Here is an 18598-nt window from a genome sequence, read left to right on the forward strand (position 1 = left end):
AAATTATTCTACTATTTCTTCTCTAGACAGTCCTGGTTGGGTATTGGAATATCTTATCTATATAAATTGAGGAAATCTCGTGATTTGGATCACTATCTTAGGTTGTTTGAGAGTGGACTTGTTAATTGGTCCCAAGTAGACACTCTCTTTACAATTCATTGGCTTTAATTGATTTTTCATTTTTATGACTAGAACTAATCAAAGTTGCATTATGCACACACACACACAAATTGTGTCTAAACAAATAGAACATTGTGTTTATTTCCAGGCTCCAGCTGTGTGTGTGTGTGTGTGTGTGTGTGTGTGTGTGTGTATGGAATTTATACAGGGTGAAAACTAAAGTGTAATTCATGCAGATAAACCACTGAAATATTGATTAGAAAATATAACATATATTCCAGGTTTCCTTTATTATCTAATCTTAATGAATTCACAGCTTTCAGATAGTATATAACTAACAAAGAATGATTTTCAATGCTAAGAAAAACTAAAAGACAAATTTAGAAAAGTAAAAATTTTAAACAACAATTGATGAATAAGTTACACTTTTGAAGATTTCATGAACCATGAAATAAATCATAGCAGTTTTACAAAACCATCAGTTAACATATATTTTGAGCCAAAAATTCCACAATCTTAGAATCATGCAAAGTTATTGTTTTAGGCATTTTTCACCTAAAACATTGTTTTGCATGATTATAAAACATTATCAGTTAATTATTTTCATCACATAAATAATATCTGTCGAATTGAACATATATATTACTATAAAGACAAGACAAAGGAAAAAAAATATTTTTCTTCTTATGAACAATATATTCTACTCTCTGAAGAATTTGTTACAGTTATTTATTTTGTCCTCAATTTCCATTATAAAGATATTATTTTGGTTTTCACTTGTTGAAAATCTTTTTAGCCACTTCTTATTATAGTATTGTAAATAAAGACACAGTTGTACTCTATTTGACAATTTTTGCTGATGTTGTATTAGTAGCTCAATAAAGCCTAGTCAAATATATCCAAAAAGTGTTCCTTTCTCCAATTATCAATTGTTTTCAGTACATCTTCTTTACAACTACAATATCTATAAATTTATTCTACCATCAAAAGCAATACTTAGTAAGCACCACTGCTAAATGGTGTGGAAAATATGATTCTGTTATTGAAAAAGGCATAATATAAAAATGATTTTTTAAAGACCCAAATCATAGTGAATGAAAAAAAGTTTAAAGTCATATACCCTGTATTTTGCTTGTGTGTGTATGTCTGTGTGTGTATGTGTGTGTATAGAATCAATGCAAAATTTTAAAATTCATAAAATAGTATCACAGAATCATATAGTATCAGATTCAGAGGAACTGGGTGAAATATTAAAAGCATTTCAGCAAAAACACATTTTTGACAATAGTAGTAATAATTATTAGTTTAAACTCTGAACACGTGACAATACTGTTATTATTTTATGTTGGAGCTGATTACATTTTTTCTACTTTAAAATTTTTACTATGTATGAAGAGAATCCCTTGATCCTTAAATGTATAAAGTAAACAGTAACTTGGTTAGTTCCATCCCTCTATTTGTGGGAAATGATTTACACATCTTATTCTACTCTGGATAAATTGTAGATTTTCCACTCCATAGCTTCTGATTCACCAGTTAGGTATTTTTAACAAGCACTATAGGTGATTCTAAGGCAAATAGTCTGAGGACACTACCATCATCATTATCATTATCATTATCATCACCATCATCATCATCATCATCATCTTGTCTAACAAGTATTGAGGGCTTACTCCATGATTATAACTATACAAAGAGTATGCCATTTTTTAATTAATTTGTCTTACAACAATTCTATGGTATATTTTCTTTTAATGTTGCTATTCTATAAATGCAGACAATGAACATAGGTAGGTTAACTAGCTTTGCTTAGCCATGTAATAATTGGTGGGATTGGCGTTAAATCCAGAGAGCTTGTTTCTTTCTGAGTGGGTACATTTAACCAATGTGGTTGCAGGATTCTGGAATATGGATGCTATTTTGGAAATGAAATATGTGTGCAGATATTGGCCAAGGTTTATTTTTAGAGCAGTGGTTTCTGAACTTTCATATTTTATACTCCTATCAGAAAAAAATGCTGAAGGTGGACTCCAATATTTGTTGTATATTTATATACTAATCATTTACTTCTACAACTTTTACCACTATATAGATATTTTATAAATCATACTGAAAATTGAAATGCAAGAGAATGAGATATAACATCAATACAAATAGAATTTCTTATATTTTCCCACAGCTCAGTTGATGGTCTTGTGTATGCCCTATGTTACATAAACACCCATTTGGAGACTGTTCTGCAAGGTAGGGGAGCACCACATGGCCATGTTGGATGTTCCAAATCCACAGCCCCCACTTTATCCTGCTTCCCTTCTCTTCAAGAGAATAATCTGCTCTAGTTCTCAGACTGACTTTTACCGTAAAGCCCTGATAATGTAGTAGTAACTTTCTGGTTGCCAAATGATATCTAGAATGGATGGTTATTATAAATAATAAAGGTTCAGAATACATAATAGTAGATAAAGGTATGACATGAAGTAAAGAATTAAATCAAATAAACCATATAATATCCATCTGGTTCTTTTTCTTAATTATATTACTTATTTAAGTCTTCATTTAATATTAAATTAATGCTAACTATTAAGGAAAATCTGTATAAAATGTGAAGATTTGTACATATATAGATACAAGAGTTGCATGGTACTAATCAGGGTGCTTAAACACTCTCAGATTGAGTTTCTCCAATTGCAAAATGAGATAACATACCTGACTTCTATGTATGTTGAGATAAGTCATTTAAAAAGAACTGGAACTGCATCTGGAACATATTAAATGTGCAATAAAAGTAGTTATTATTATGCCATAAACATGGCATAATAGATTTCTTTGTAACCCTCTTTGTAACATCACAGACTTCTTTGTAACCCTCTAGTTAATCCATCCTTAGGGTGCATAAGAGAATCACTAGTAAGTCCCCATTACCACAGGAATAAAAAAATCAAAGGAGTAACTGTCAACATTAATGTTGTTTAAATCATGGTGGAAAGAACTCCTTTCAAGACAGGGCAACAAAAAATAGGAAATATTTGCTGCAGACTGTATACAAATGATATCACGTTTATACACCCAAAGCTAATATATGCAGTTTCTATTATGTGAAAAGTCAGGTTTTGAAGTAGAAACGTACTATAAATAGTGACAAGACCTAAGACACTTTAGAGATAAAATCAGAAGGCTAAAACCATCACCTTATAGTGCCATTGTCACATCTAAATACAGATTTAGAAAAGTTGATTCCATGAACTTGTAAACTGAAATCTATCTACTTGCCTATCAACTTTGTTTAATAAAGAAATATATATCCTCAAGTACAAAGCTGTAATGATAGTTGGGGATATCTAAATCAATCACCTGAGTCATTGCCAAAAAAAATCTAGTGAAGTCCAATTTAATGACTAGTTTTTTAAAAGGTGGAGGGTGGTTAAAAGATAAATTTGAGAAAATCTCTTAGGAAGTAGAATAACAATGCATAGATCTAGAAACTTAGATAGAAAAGATCAGGAAATTAGAGGGTTAATTCAAAAGGCACAGCATCCACAAGTAAATCTCAAAGAAAATGGAGGGGAAATACTATTACAGGATAAATGTCCATCTACTGTCTTCACGGTCTCTCATTCAGTCTACAGAAAAATGCAGTCTGGCTTTTCCCGCCAATACTACTGTACAGTGCAACCAATCCATTGAGGTCAAAAGGGATCCCCTTTATTTCTTTCTATACATTTAATAAATACTTTTACTTATTTTTTTAAAATTAACTTCACAGTGGCATGGCACATTGTTGCCTGCACCATAACCACACATCCTTTTCAAAAATCTCCCTTTTTTGGTTTGCAAAAGTCCATACATGTTTTTGGTTCTCTTTTGTCTGAGGAATCTCTATTTCATTTTACTGTCCTATTTCTTAAATTATGGAGTTCCATTCTTAAGGAATTTTTTGTCCATTCTCCTGGTTTTACAGCTTCAATTAATATTTATATCCTGAAGCATCACAAAGCACTCTCAATAGTCCATATATATCACTTTCCTGATCTACAAACCTATTTTCCAAGAGGCATTTCAATGTCCATGTCTCACACAGAAATAATTTTCTTTTATCCCCCATTCCACATCATCACTATGTTGTTTCTTTCACTGAATGAAACCAGGTTCCACTCAGAAGCTCTCAGGTGAATAAAAATTCTCCTTAAATGTTTTCTTCACTTTACCTCTCATATATATTCAGGCTTCATCTATGGTCAATTCTACCTCTTAAGTCTTTCAGAGATATGCACTAATCTCTTACAACCTCTAAATTCCTAATCCACAATTTCTTGTTATTAGTTGCTTCTCATACCAGCAAAATAAATTGGAATGATATTTTGAAATTAGAAAATATCTTTCAGGAGTGTTAAAGATTTCAGACCATTTAATCTACTAAACTCAGGCCTGAAACTCTATCCTACAGGAATAAACTGACATTTAGAAAATTCTGGTGCAATGCATTTGTTTATTGTGTAAAAAATTTGGAAACCTAATTGTTGAAGCTAGTTGAGTAATTTTTGACATCTACGCTCAGTCAAATGTTTAAAGAGGTTGGACAGAATTATGACAATGACAGTGCATAGTTTTGTAGTGGAAAAACTATATGCTATCAGGAAAGTAGAGTTTGATAGTGAGTTGTATTTAATTAGAAAAATCAGTATTAACAAATGAGCATGAAAAATAGATATCTTTCCTAAAGTGTCACTAAAAGAGACCATAACAATATCAGCAAAAATTTACCTATCACCAGCACTAATATGCACCCTAAGTGTCCAGATTTTGTTTCTTATACCATTCATTAATTAAAAACAAAAACTGGTGCATCTTGATGAATAGCTCAAGAGAAGTTTTACAAGTGATTCTCAAGAATTAGAAAAGAGTGGATTGAAGAGTGACTAAAGGTCAAGAATTGAGTCCCAAGAGTAGATGTGTCTCTCAGAGTAGTTGCAAATAGAGGGAAAGCAGAGATATGTCTCTGCCCTAGGGGGCTTAGAGTTAATGAAGAATTTTTTAAGATAGAAATTACAGTGTTTGAGAGCCCATTGTAGGACAATTAAATGAGCAATAATAAGCAAAGATGCTGCAAAGAAAAAAATAAACCAAGCACCAAAGTAACCACTCAATAAATTCTGTTTATTATTAAGAACGATAATACATAAGTAAATAATAATAATGTAATTACTACTGTTTCTCTATGCTTCGCTATGACTTTAGAGTTAAAAAATAAATTCAGGAACTTCAAATAATCTCTCAGAATATTCCATGTGTTAAGTTAATACTTACTCAAATCAACTTCAAAACTGAAAAAAAAAAGTTTATAAAGAGCTTACTATTACAGTATTTACTCACAAAAAGTTGGATTAAAATTATAAGAAATTTTGGGTCCTAATATGGAACGTACATTTCAAAGGACATGTTTTTAAAGGAAGTGAGAATATATCACTATTTTAGTACAAAATATTTTAAAACAAACACGCCTTCGAGATAAGTAATAGATGTTTTAAAATATATAAAACAGTAAATGTACCTCCAAGAGATGGGATGGGTTAAAAATATATAGACTTAAGGAAGGAAAATCATCATGAATATAGCTCATTTGAGACACAAAATTGAGTTAAAAAGTAAGATAGGATATCTTACTTAAATTTTTTATTCCTTTGTAATTGATACCAGGGAGGATAAAGATGCTTTCTTTTAGTGCTTAATGTAGAAGCATTCAGTATAACTTTATTTTTTTAAGATTTTTTTTATGTGGACTATTTTTAAAGTCTTTATTGAATTTGTTACAATATTGCTTGTGTTTTGGTTTTTTGGCTGCAAGACATGTGGGATCTTAGCTCCCCAACCAGGGATTGAACCCACACCCCCTACATTGGAAGGCACAGTCTTAACCACTGGACTGCCAGGGAAGTCCCTCATTCAGTATAATCTTAATGTAGAAGCTGAATGACTGAATTATTGAGGGAATAAATGTCTCTGTTTTTCCTAAAACTTTAAGTTATGTGGAATATGAGACACTCCAACTTGTCAACGGGTAGGGAGAGTTCATATATTCTGTGGAAAGGGATGATGTTCTCACATGAAATAACTCCTTACCTAATTTTTTAAAAAATCTGGCAACCCTTATAATTATTTTGTTTTGTAATATGTAGAAAGAAGCTAATTAATATCTTACTAAGAATTGTAATATTTAACTTCTATACATATAGCCTTAAACATGTATTGCTTGTCCTTTTTTCCCTACAAAACAAAAGCTTAGTGGTATCATTAAAATACAATGTCACATACCTCATGAAGATTATTCTTATGAGTTAAGAACTGTGTGTTTTAAACGTTGGTTTAAAAAATTCCTATGTATATATGTAATATACATATATGCACACGTGTATACACACACAATGACAGCACTGTTTCATACCTTTAAAACAATTTAAATTTGCAGCAACATGGATGGACTTGGAGCACATTATGCTAAGTGAAATAAGTCAGGCAGAGAAAGACAATTACTGTATGATATCACTTATATGTGAAACCTAAAAAATATACACAACTAGTGAAATTAACAAAAAAGAAGCAGACTCACAGATATAGAGAACAAACTAGTAGTTACCACTGGGGAGAGGGAAGGGGGGAGGGAAAATATAGGGGCAGGAGATTAAAAGGTACAAACTGTTAGGCATAAAATAAGCTCTAAGGATATATTGTACAACATGGAGAATATAGCCAATATTTTATAATAACTATAAATGGAGTATAACCTTTAAAAGTTGTGAATCGCTATATTGTACACCTGTAACTTATGTAATATTGCACAGAAACTATACTTTAATTTAAAAAACCAGTTTAAATTTCATGTAAGTGACTTTATTAAATCTACACTCTAACATGGCACAGTATTTTAACAAATAATTTGTGTGGGCTTAAAATTATTAAATGAGTATATATGTAAATTTAAAATTTGACCATAGATAAATATATAGACACACATATGTGTGTATATGTATATATGTGTATGCATGTATAGAAACACATATGCTTATTTATTATTAACCAATAACTTTGGAGTCAAATTCTGATATGCCTATAGAATTGGCATAGTCAGTAGACACTGGTTAAGGACAGAAAATAACCAAAGAGAAACCGATGCTTTAAAAAGCCACAAGACAAAAGTCCAAATTAGAAGAAGGGGATTTACATGCAATTAAAAAATTACAGTGTGGCCCTTTTATTTTTCATCTGACACTTTGGGGAAAGAGTCATATTTTGCTTTACTAATTCAAGAGCAACTCCAAGAACTGTCAAGAAGTATTTGCTTAATGACAAAAAATACCATTAAAATTTCAAACAGAAGATTCATCCCTATCTTTTTCTTTTTATCTTTTTTAGTGTTCTAGTTATATTTTATATCTGTGTCTGAATTTGGTGGTATTATCTCTTTATCAAAGGAGGTCATACAAATACCATATGATATCACTTATATGTGGCATCTAAAATATGACACAAATGAACTTATCTACAAAACAGAAACAGACTCAGAGATATAGAGAGCAGACTTGTTGCCAAGGGGGAGGATTGGTGGGGGAGGGATGGATTGGGAATTTGGGATTAGCAGATGCAAACTATTATATAGAGAATGGCTAAACAACAAGGTCCTACTGTATAGCACAGAGAACTATATTCAATATCCTGTGATAAACCATAAAGGAAAATAATATGAAAAAGAGTGAATCACTTGGCTGTACAGTAGAAATTAATGCAACATTGTAAATCAACTATACTTCAATAAAATAAATTTTTTTATAAAAGGAGGTCATAGATACTCCAATTGAGATTTTTAAAAATAAAAGATGGCAAACTCTCAAAAACAATTTAGCTTTAATCCAATTTAAAGGCAGAAAAATGGTGGCATTTTCCGTTCCCATGATTTATATATAATTTTCTCATTTCCACAGGAACGACATTTCTAAATTTTGCACTTAGAGAAAATTACCTAGGTTATTTTTAGCCATAACTAATGTGCCAAAATTACTCCCACTTTAATATATTATCCTGCTAATTTACAAAATTCATTTATCATGTAAGTTCTTAGAAGGAAGGAACAGATAAAATGTAAATGTACTGATATTGTATGTTGATAAGTCACTGTTCTATAATAACATTTCAAACTTGACTTCATATGCCAAAGCAGAGTCCCTGAAAAATTATGTTTTGCTTTAAGACATTTTTTGATGATTCTGAATGTCTTTTATTGAGTACTAATTAATGTGACAAATTTCTGACAAAAACATTTCTACTTTACTAATTCTAGAGGCGTTTTTAATGTGAGACAAGAATTGTCTTACTGAATCACATCAGAATATTCAAGAGGGCATGCAACATTTCAAAAAGAAATTGATTTGCTGTAAGTTGTGAAAAGGTGGGTTTTAGAGCATTTTAGCTGAATCCTTTTAATTGAGTGGTGGCAACAAAACTCTCTAGTGGTATAGGTCTTTAAAAAAAGGGTCAAACATGTTTCTGGTCACTATGGAAAAAGTAGCTCATTCATTTCTCAAATTTGTGAGCTGTCACCAGCACGGCAAGAAAGAAAGGATTCATATGCTTTATTAAGTTCCCTATTTGTTTATGCTTCATCCTTCATCTGTTATGCCAAAGCAAAGATACAGGTATTCGAAGATCGTGGTTATCAAAGAAAGTCATCATGACAACAAAATATAAAAGTTCCATTTTCCCATATTCATCAGCATTGTTCTCAAATATTAGGTCAGTAGCAATAAATCCCAATCTAAATAAAGGTATATGAAAAGATCAATATGTTCTTTTAAACTGTGTAATACATTTATTCCTATTGCATTAGTACTCAATAACATGTTAAATACTATACTATAACACTTTAAATATAACATAATATTTAAAGGGTACATGTTAAGAGCATGACTGGCAAAAAATTTACTACCAATTTATATTTAGTTACTGATTATTATTTATCAAATTATATGTACTACATTATGACATATTTCTGAAAGATGGGTCAGGTTTCTTAAGAATGCATGGGAGGAATTTGTGCACATCATTTTAAAACATCTTCAACTTATGATAATTTAATTGAATTATTTTTTAAAATTTCCTGGAGATAAGTACCTTAGAAATATTTCAAAGGGGGAAACAAAATAAAACAAAAAATATACTTAGGGGGCTTCCCTGGTAGCGCAGTGGTTGAGAATCTGCCTGCTAATGCAGGGGACACGGGTTCGAGCCCTGGTCTGGGAAGATCCCACATGCCGCGGAGCAACTAGGCCCGTGTGCCACAACTACTGAGCCTGTGCGTCTGAAGCCTGTGCTCCGCAACAAGAGAGGCCGCGATAATGAGAGGCCCGTGCACCGCGATGAAGAGTGGCCCCCACTTGCCACAACTAGAGGAAGCCCTCGCACAGAAACGAAGACCCAACACAGCTAAAAATAAAAAAATAAATAAATTAATTAATTAAAGGGCTTCCCTTTAAAAAAAAAAATTTGAATAGGGACATAAAATGAGAAAAAAAGTACACATTCGTATCTCAAAAAAATATATATATATATATATACTTAGGTAATATATGCTTTAAGACTTCTACAAATTGTGTGAAAGCGTGTGTGTGTTTAAGCATAAAAGGGCACAAGTAAAGAAAATACTAAAATTGAAACCATAGTCCTTCCCTGGAGGTCCGGTGGTTAAGACTCTGTGCTTCCACTGCAGGGGGCACGGGTTCGATCCCTGGTTGGGGAACTAAGATCCCACAAGCCATGCAGTGCAGCCAAAAAAAAAAAAAAAAAAAAAAAAAAAAAAAATTGAAAACGTAGAAGGAAGATATAATTTACAGAATAATCTGATTCATTTCAGTCAGTGTTAAACACTGTTTGGTAAAGTAGAAAACACATATAAAGAATAAGAGGTCAGATGATTTCTAGATTTCACAAACTGGCTATTTTAAAAGATTAAAAAATTCTAGACTTCTAATTTTGTAATGTTTATTCCTTTTTGGAAATATTTTTACTGGTTACAAAACTTGGTAAACAGAAATGTTCAGATTATATTGAAATTTAAATATTTTCAAATTAAAAATTATAAGAATATATATTTGCATGCTAGTGATATTTAGACATTTAAAGTATTTAGAATTTGAAATAAACAATATTATATAAATGTATATTATTTTATTACATTACTTCATATTGCAAATATATCCAAAATATAAATATATATTAATATATAAATTTTTATATATTATATATTATAATTATATAAAGTTGCAAATATTTTAAATAAATAATGTTTTCTCTCCAGGTATATTAATTAAAAAATAAACTTATAGAGCTAAACTATAAATTTATATAATCTAAAGAAAAATTTGCCATTCTATTTATGTATCTTTGTTGTTAACCTCTTCAGGTGTTATTTCATATGCTAGTTACTGATTTACTAAATCCCTTTGGCAAATTTGCCTTGAAATATTTTATTAAAATTAGTAACCCTATTAAAATTAGTAACCCTATTAAAATTATTTGTAATGAATTAGAATTGAAACAATAATAAATGCCTTTCACAGTTTGCATTGCTTAATTTATAGTTTTGTGTATTTCATATTTGATGAATTAGCCTTCTTATTTCATATAATAGATATAATAGATTACAAATTAATATGTGTACATGTAATAGATATAAGAGATTACAAATTAATATGTGTTTGTATTCATAATATGCTCAATAGTTTACTTTTTTTAGTAGTATTTTTGTAACATTCTTAATTACTTAAGCTTTTTCACGCTAAGAAATTTTGAAAGTCAATAGAAAGTTTGATAGCCAAAAAAACCCGGCAAAGAGGAAGAAAATAAAATAATTATATGCCAACTTTAATAATAGATTGTCCCTCAGAGAAACATATAGTTTTATTCAGATACGTGAAAAGCTCCATACTGAATATCATTTACTAAGAAATAAATAATTCATTATTTTAAAAATATTTACTCTATAAATAAATATTTTTCTCATATCTTTAAGGTTGATAACTTTATTGCTCATAGCATCTGACAGTAGAGAGGTAACTACAAAAAAACTTAAGAAACAAAATCCTGGAGAAAGAAAAAGATGCAGTAATGCTACATTACTCCCAAGAAACTTGTTTTAAATTTTCTAGATATAAGCAACTTTTATTTTCCTCAATCTGAATTGTAGAGATGGCAAATTGATTTTTGTTTTAGAAAATGTTCAATGCACATGTCAAGTTTTAAAATTTTTAGAAATTTTTCCTTATGAAGTGCAAATTAGCAGAGTTTTTCAAGTACTTTTTGGCCCTATTTTCATTAAGTTAATTTATATAATCAATACATGCCTGATTATCACATTCTTACCTGTGTGTCTTCATGTTCAATAAGCTCTGCAGAAACAAATTCAAAATTCACATGAAACACATGAGGAATAGTAGGAGAGTTTGTCCCGATTTTGTTTCACAGGCTTCTCATCAAACCTTATATGTGCCACATTGCTCTGAGTTACAGACGCTTGTGCTTTTAGTACCAAGACCCTCAGTATGTCACTGCTTACTGAATGCTATTTTGGGTTCTCTGAGTAGAGCCATGAACACTGAGCCTTTGTGCGAAATATCATAAGGGCACTCTGATGTCCGTTCATAGTCTGGGATTAAAATGCAGACAGCTCCAGCAAGAAGCATGAGCTGATTTTTTTCGCCCTTTTTCCTAACAACAACCAAAAAGAAAATAAAGTACTTATTGGCTTGAGGTGATAAGGAGGGAATTCAACTTATGTAAGAGAATTCTGCAAGTGGAAAGGACATGCCCTCTACTTGGGGATTAGCTGATGAAACAAATGATCAATTTAAAACGGGCACAGAAGTTACTACAAAGAGAAAAGCTTTTTAACTGTGAGTCTATGCCTTCTGGCTGCTCCTTGATTCAGTCTTTCTATTCAGGAATAAAGTAAAATACAGAAAGAGAGGGCAATGTCTAAATTATAATCCTCTTCTTTTCCTTGGTTTATGCATTACCTAAATATAGTTATTGTATTAAATGAATAATTAGAATTTTTTATAGTTATTATTTATTATGAAATACATAATATTATACTCCATACTGTTTACTCAAGCTGTTTTTAGTTAAAAATCATCTTTTAACCAAATCAGAGAGAGGTTAAAAAAATGTGAACAGTGTCTAACACTATGATTGATGTATATAAAATTTAATAATTTTATGGTTTACATATGCAATTATTGTGAGGAGACAGCTTCAAATTTCAGAAATATACTTGAGTCCTGCAATATCAGGAGTATATACATGTTCATTGTATTTTTTATCATAACAGTGGAAGGAAAGTAGGAAAAAGAATACAACCAACGTTAGTGAGAACTAAATAGATTACGTGACGTCTGATTCATGCTTACTCCATTTTTCAATTCATAAAAACCAAATTTCATTTGTTACCATTTGCTAAATAAATAGATGTTAGATACCTCTGTACCATGCGGCAAAACCAAACAAGAATAAGTTAAATAAGTTTTTCCCCACGAGCTATTTTTTAAATTTTAACTGTGGTAAGAACACTTAACATGAGAGTTACCCTCTTGACAAATTGTAAAGTGCGTAGTACAGTCTTGTAAACTAGCAGCACAACATTGTACAGCAGATCTCTAGAACTTTCTCATCTTGTATAACGGAAACTTCATACCCATTGAACAACGGCTCCCCATTCCCACCTGCCCCCAGGCCCCATCAACTGCCATTCTACCCTCTGCTTCTGAGTTTGACAAATTAGGACACCTCATATAGGTGGACTCATGCAATATATCCTTCTGTGAATGCCTCATTTCACTTGCATAATGTCCTCTAGATTCATCCATGTTCTAGTGTTTGGGTAAGAACATAACATTTTATGGGGTATTGTTTTCTGCCTTGATACAGTATCCAGATCCACTCTGAACTGCAATTACACTTTTTCAACCTGATAGCCTGGTTCCACAAGATGTCCTGAGGGCTTATCTTAAGGCCAAAGAGAACAAGTGTGGATCAGCATTTTCTACACTAAAAGGACAATCAGGACTGCAGAAAATCCACTGAGACAGTATTCAACTTTCTAAAGAAGGTACAGTTTGAAACTATATATTTTATGTAGAATACCATTAACAGCAATTCTTGATTTCATTAAGGGAAGATCTGTCATAAAACACCTATGTAAAGTGACCAACTAGATTTGATTTTAATATAGCACAAAGTACTATAAATTACGAAAAAATGCTTGTCCTCCCTGGGGGACAGATAGGCTGGAATCCAGCAAGTCTCCACAGGTATGCCAAAACCAAGAATGTAGACTTGGCTGGATTAATGGGACTCAAATAAGCTCAAATAAGCTTAGTCATCAAATAAGCTTAGGGATTACTTCTGGTGCATTTTCTTCATATCAGGAGAAAAGCCTTTTTCAGGAGTGGGAGGGAAAAGAAGTAGTGCACAGAACATGACTGTATAAGAATGGAGAGTCTCAGAATTAAGTACAGCACTATCCACAGGAGAGCCAAAGCCATTACACTACGGGTTATTGGAGGTCTCCATACCATAGAACAAACGTAAGGGAGGGTGGACAATTCCTGTGACACAGACGCGGTTTCATAACTACACAGAAACATTCTAGTAAACAATCGTCAGCTTTCACATGCAATCTGGGGGAATTCTACAAATGTCATCTGCCAGCAGGCTGATGAAAAGAGCATGAAGTTTTAGAAGCGTTCAAGCCAGGATTGAATTGAGTCAATCTAAATAGAGATTTAAATTAAAATGTTACAATTCATCGATGCTCTGATGAGCCATCAGTTTCTTTTTTAAAAGAAGATAATTAAGGAATGTAAATCCATTGACTAGCTGCAGCCTGGACCAGCTAATGAAGTTCAGATCTAACAGCAGGCAGAGGACAAAAGCCAAATGTTATTCAAGTTCTGACCCATCCCTTGAGATAAAACTTCATTCAGAAAGTTTAGGTCTACCTCCAGTCACAGCATAGATGATCAAGGTGACTTTAATTAGATATAAAGGCTCTAATCAACTGTGGTCTGGATGGTAGAATTTAAGGTCTACAACCTGATCATCACAGTCCTGGAGCATACTATTATTTATTATTTATTATAATAATATATTAGTATTATAATAAAATTATATTCATGAATGGTTTTGGAAAGACTCATAATGTATTAAGATAGAAATAATTGAAAAATGTATTAACTGTATGTCACACTACCCATTAGGATTCTTTTGGCTGCCATAGAAACAACAATAGAAGTTAAAGTTTAAAAAAATGGATTAAACCTTGGAGAAATGTGGAACATACATAGAAAAATGAAGTAGGCTTAGGGTTAGTTGGATCCAGTGGTTTCACACTGCAATCAGTTTTCTAGGTCTGTTTGCTCTCCTCTGGTGCTTAAGAATAAGTAATTTTTTCCCCAAGAGTGTCCAAACACTCCACTTTTACCTTATTGGCTAATATAATCATTTGTCCATATCTGAACAAATTATGCCAAAGAGAAAAGCTTAGAACCATTAAGCCATTCCTGCACCTGGGAGTAAGAACTACCTGGTAAATAGATTAATGTCACCAAATCAAGGTTAGATTGTTGAATCTAGTTGGCAATCAACAGTATTCACCATAGACATGTATGTAAAATAGCTTTTTAAAAAGCTGAAAATAAAAATAATTTTTGCTGTGAATGACTTTTAGATGGTATTCTTTTCTAATGGTCCAATTTAATGTATTTTCTTTTCTTTTCTTTTTTTTAAATTGTGAGCATATATCACAATGATAAATAGAAGATAAAATAAAATGAATAATAATAAAAATGACAATAAAACACTAGTTAATCCATATATTTCAAACAATGGCAGAATCCTTTTTTGTTAAACTCAGAAAACTTGGCTCCTAGTAAAGAAACATTCTATTGAATATGGCAACATTTTGTAGGGTTTTAGAAGATTTACCTTTTGAAGTCTAGTTGCAGTAGCCATTGATTTGCTCTAATTAAAATGTATCTGTTCATATATCTATATTTTCTTCTTTTATTTGCTGTTTTGTTTTGTTATTTTTTTATTTTCTGTGGGCAGAACTTACTCTGGAGCTCTGCATCTAAGGAATAATTTTGTTTGGTTAAACTACACAAACCCCATGATACAGGAAATTGACATTGAATAATACATAAATAACAAAAGTCCCATTCTTAAAAAATGTATTTTAGTAACTGGTAATACATAAACAATTTATAATAATGGAATTCAGAAGTACAACCCCAGAAAGGTAGAATTATCCCTCTTGATCCCTGGCTCTTCAGCTACCTATCTATCCATCTGTCTACCTATCAGTCATCTATCATTTTTCCTTTTGCAAGACATTGTGTTCAAGGTTATAGTTACATAAAGACAAATAAGACTCTAACCAACCATCTCTTGAAAATGTAAACCACACATCATTTTTAAGCATAAAACAAGATGCTTAACAAAATGAAATTAAAAAAAAAAGAAAATCCAATAAAATCACTTTGGAAGAGAGGAATGTTAACCTCCACTGACTTTGTGATGAGATGTGAAATACCTGTTATTTAATCAAGAGCTGATCATGAGAGAATTTTAGAACATAACAGCTGTTTGCAGACTGAACTGTACTGTACAACATGTCCTGACTATTGTTTAAGTTCCCTGAAATATAATGGTACCTCTAAGACATTTCTGCATTTTATGAAAGATTTTGCATATATCTATATAAAGAAAAATCCTGTTTAAGTGGCATATATTTAAATTAATGAAAATTAGTCACTGGAAACTAGTAGTGTTTTAGTATTAATTAAAGGACAATCTTTCTCCACATCAGGATCTGCAAACTAAGAAGCCAATTGCCAAATACACCCAGCTTTCTGTTTTTATAAACAAAAAAAGTTTTATTGAAACACAATCATTCTCATTTATTTACATATTGTCTAAATTGTCTGTGGCTGTTTTCACGCTCTAAGGGCAGAGTTGAGTAGTTGCAACAGAGACTCTTGACCTATAAAATCTAAGCTATTTACCCTGGGACTTCCCTGGTGGCGCAGTGGTTGGGAATCTGCCTGCCAATGCAGGGGACACGGGTTCGATCCCTGGTCTGGGAAGATCCCACATGCCGGAGCAACTAAGCTCGTGGGCCACAGCTACTGAGCCTACGTGCCACAACTACCGAAGCCTGTGCACCTAGAGCCAGTGCTCCGCAACAAGAGAGGCCACCACAATGAGAAGCCTGCGCACTGCAAAGAAGAGTAGACCCCGCTCGGCGCAACGAGAGAAAGCCCGTGTGCAGCAATGAAGACCCAATGCAGCCAAAAATAAATAAATTTCAAAAATATAAAAATAAATAAAATAAAATATTTACCCTGGCCATTTACAGGAAAAGTTTACCAACTTCTGATTTATATTCATGTGGTGTAGTGATTTTTAGTTCATATTTATAGCATAGTTTACTTAAAAATTAAATTACATGCATTTGATCAATAGATAAATAAGCACACATAAATATACAAAAATCTACACAGCAGCAATCATCTTGTTCTACATTATCTTGCCTGTCGGTGGGTCAATGAATTAATATGGTTGGATAAAATGTTAGCTTTTTTAAAGATAGCTTAAATATTTTATATTTACCTAAAATATATACATTCAGGTTAATTTTATACATATATTTTGCCCTAGGGTGCCATGGCATTTTCTTTGAGATATTATCCTCGGAATGAGTCTCTGCATATTTTTCTATAAAACACATTCAACACATGTCTATGTTTTCCAGTTTGTTTAAGAATAAAGAAGGAATTTAAAGAAACATGTGAAGGCATACAGTTTAATAAACTATTTTTAAGGGATGTTTTAGGTTATCAGTGAATTATGGTAGAAAGTACACATAGTTCCCATATTCCCCCTGCCCCACACATGCAGAGCCTCTTCTACTGTCAACATCCCCCATCAAAGTGGAACATTTGTTATAACTGATGAACCTACAGGGATACATAATTATCACCCAAAGTCCATAGTTTACATTAAGATTTACTATTGGTGCTGTACATTCTATGAATCTGGACAAATGTTTGGACATGTATCCACCGTTACAGATACAGAGTAATTTCATGGCCCTAAAAATCCTCTGTATTCTGCCTATTCATTCTACCCTCCCCGTTAACTCCTGGCAACTACTGATCTTTTTTATTGTCTCTATAGTTTTACCTAAAGTTTTACAAAATGTCATATATTTGGTATCATACAGTATGTAGCCTTTTCAGATTGGCTTCTTTTCCTTACAATAGGGATTTAAGTTTCCTCTATGTTTTCTTCATGGCTTGATAACTCACTTGTTTAATCCCTGAATAATATTCTACAGTTTATCCTTTCACCTACTGAAGGATATCTTGATTGCTTCCAAGTGTTAGCAATTATGAATAAAGCTGTCATAAACATCCGTGTACAGGCTTTTGTGTGGATATAAATGTTTCCTATTTGGTTTCAATGATTTTTTTCCTATCTATTTTAAAAAATGCTTTTATTCATACCCTTCAATAGCTTTTAAAACATCTTACTTTTAATAAGCATTTCTAGAACATATATCTTAGATTTAATAGAAAAATAATGGCTTCTACTTTTCAGACATATTTCATTTGTTATATTTTGTAAATCTATGTTTTCAATAATTAGAAAACCTCATATAAATAGTTTTGCAAACTAACATAGCTGGCTTTTTGGAAGAATATATCTGCATGGTTGGGAGAAAAAGTGTGCTCATAATCAGAGAGTATTACGGCAGGTTCAGAGTGTTGTTTTGCAGAAGAAATGGAAAGCTTCAGTTATTTCATTTTATGGTACATATGGAACGGCTGTGCTATGATAGAAACTATTTAATACTCACTGCATTTCTGCCAAGTAGTTGTTGGCCCGCTTTACATTTGAGTAAATGTGAGACAAATAGCAAAGCAAGGTCCTGAAGAGTCAGAGGATTTTTTATGCCAAAGCCTATATTATACTCACTATAACACACTCCCTCTTTACTGAAGAAAACATACAATTTTTAAAAGAAACACTTCTCTTAAAAACATGATGGGCAATCTAATTTAGTAGTATTATAGTAGCCACCACTTGTAAAGCAATAAAACTAAGCATATAAGCACTTAAACTATGTCCTTTCTTCCTTAATTGATTCCTTTTTTGTCCTTCCCAAGAAATTTTTGAGCATCTACTGTTTCTCAGGCCCCTGTCTTAGTGTTGGAGGTACACTCAGGAATGTTCCAGAAAAAAAGTCTCTATCTAGATGAAGTTCATGTCCTAGTTTAGGGCATAGTGAATAGACAAGGTAAATTAGTAAAATATATAGTATATTAGATAAACAAAAGTGTTAAGTAGAAAAATAGAGGAGGTAAGGGGGGTA

At 32.0% G+C, this 18598-nt stretch overlaps 1 protein-coding gene across 1 annotated transcript in view; it reads right to left on the reverse strand.

Annotated features, from left to right (window-relative positions):
• Window positions 1-11614, reverse strand: part of CDH19 (cadherin 19) — an 87175-nt gene extending 75561 nt beyond the window's left edge. The window contains exons 1-2 of the mRNA XM_059894226.1: window positions 11527-11614; window positions 2827-2878 (exon numbers count right to left, since the gene is read on the reverse strand). The gene's annotated coding sequence lies outside the window, so the exon portion shown is untranslated. The remainder of the gene's footprint in view (window positions 1-2826; window positions 2879-11526) is intronic.
• Between the last annotated feature and the right edge of the window lie 6984 nt (window positions 11615-18598).

Source organism: Balaenoptera ricei, chromosome 14 (genome assembly GCF_028023285.1).
Source record: "Balaenoptera ricei isolate mBalRic1 chromosome 14, mBalRic1.hap2, whole genome shotgun sequence".
Lineage (NCBI taxonomy): Eukaryota > Metazoa > Chordata > Mammalia > Artiodactyla > Balaenopteridae > Balaenoptera > Balaenoptera ricei.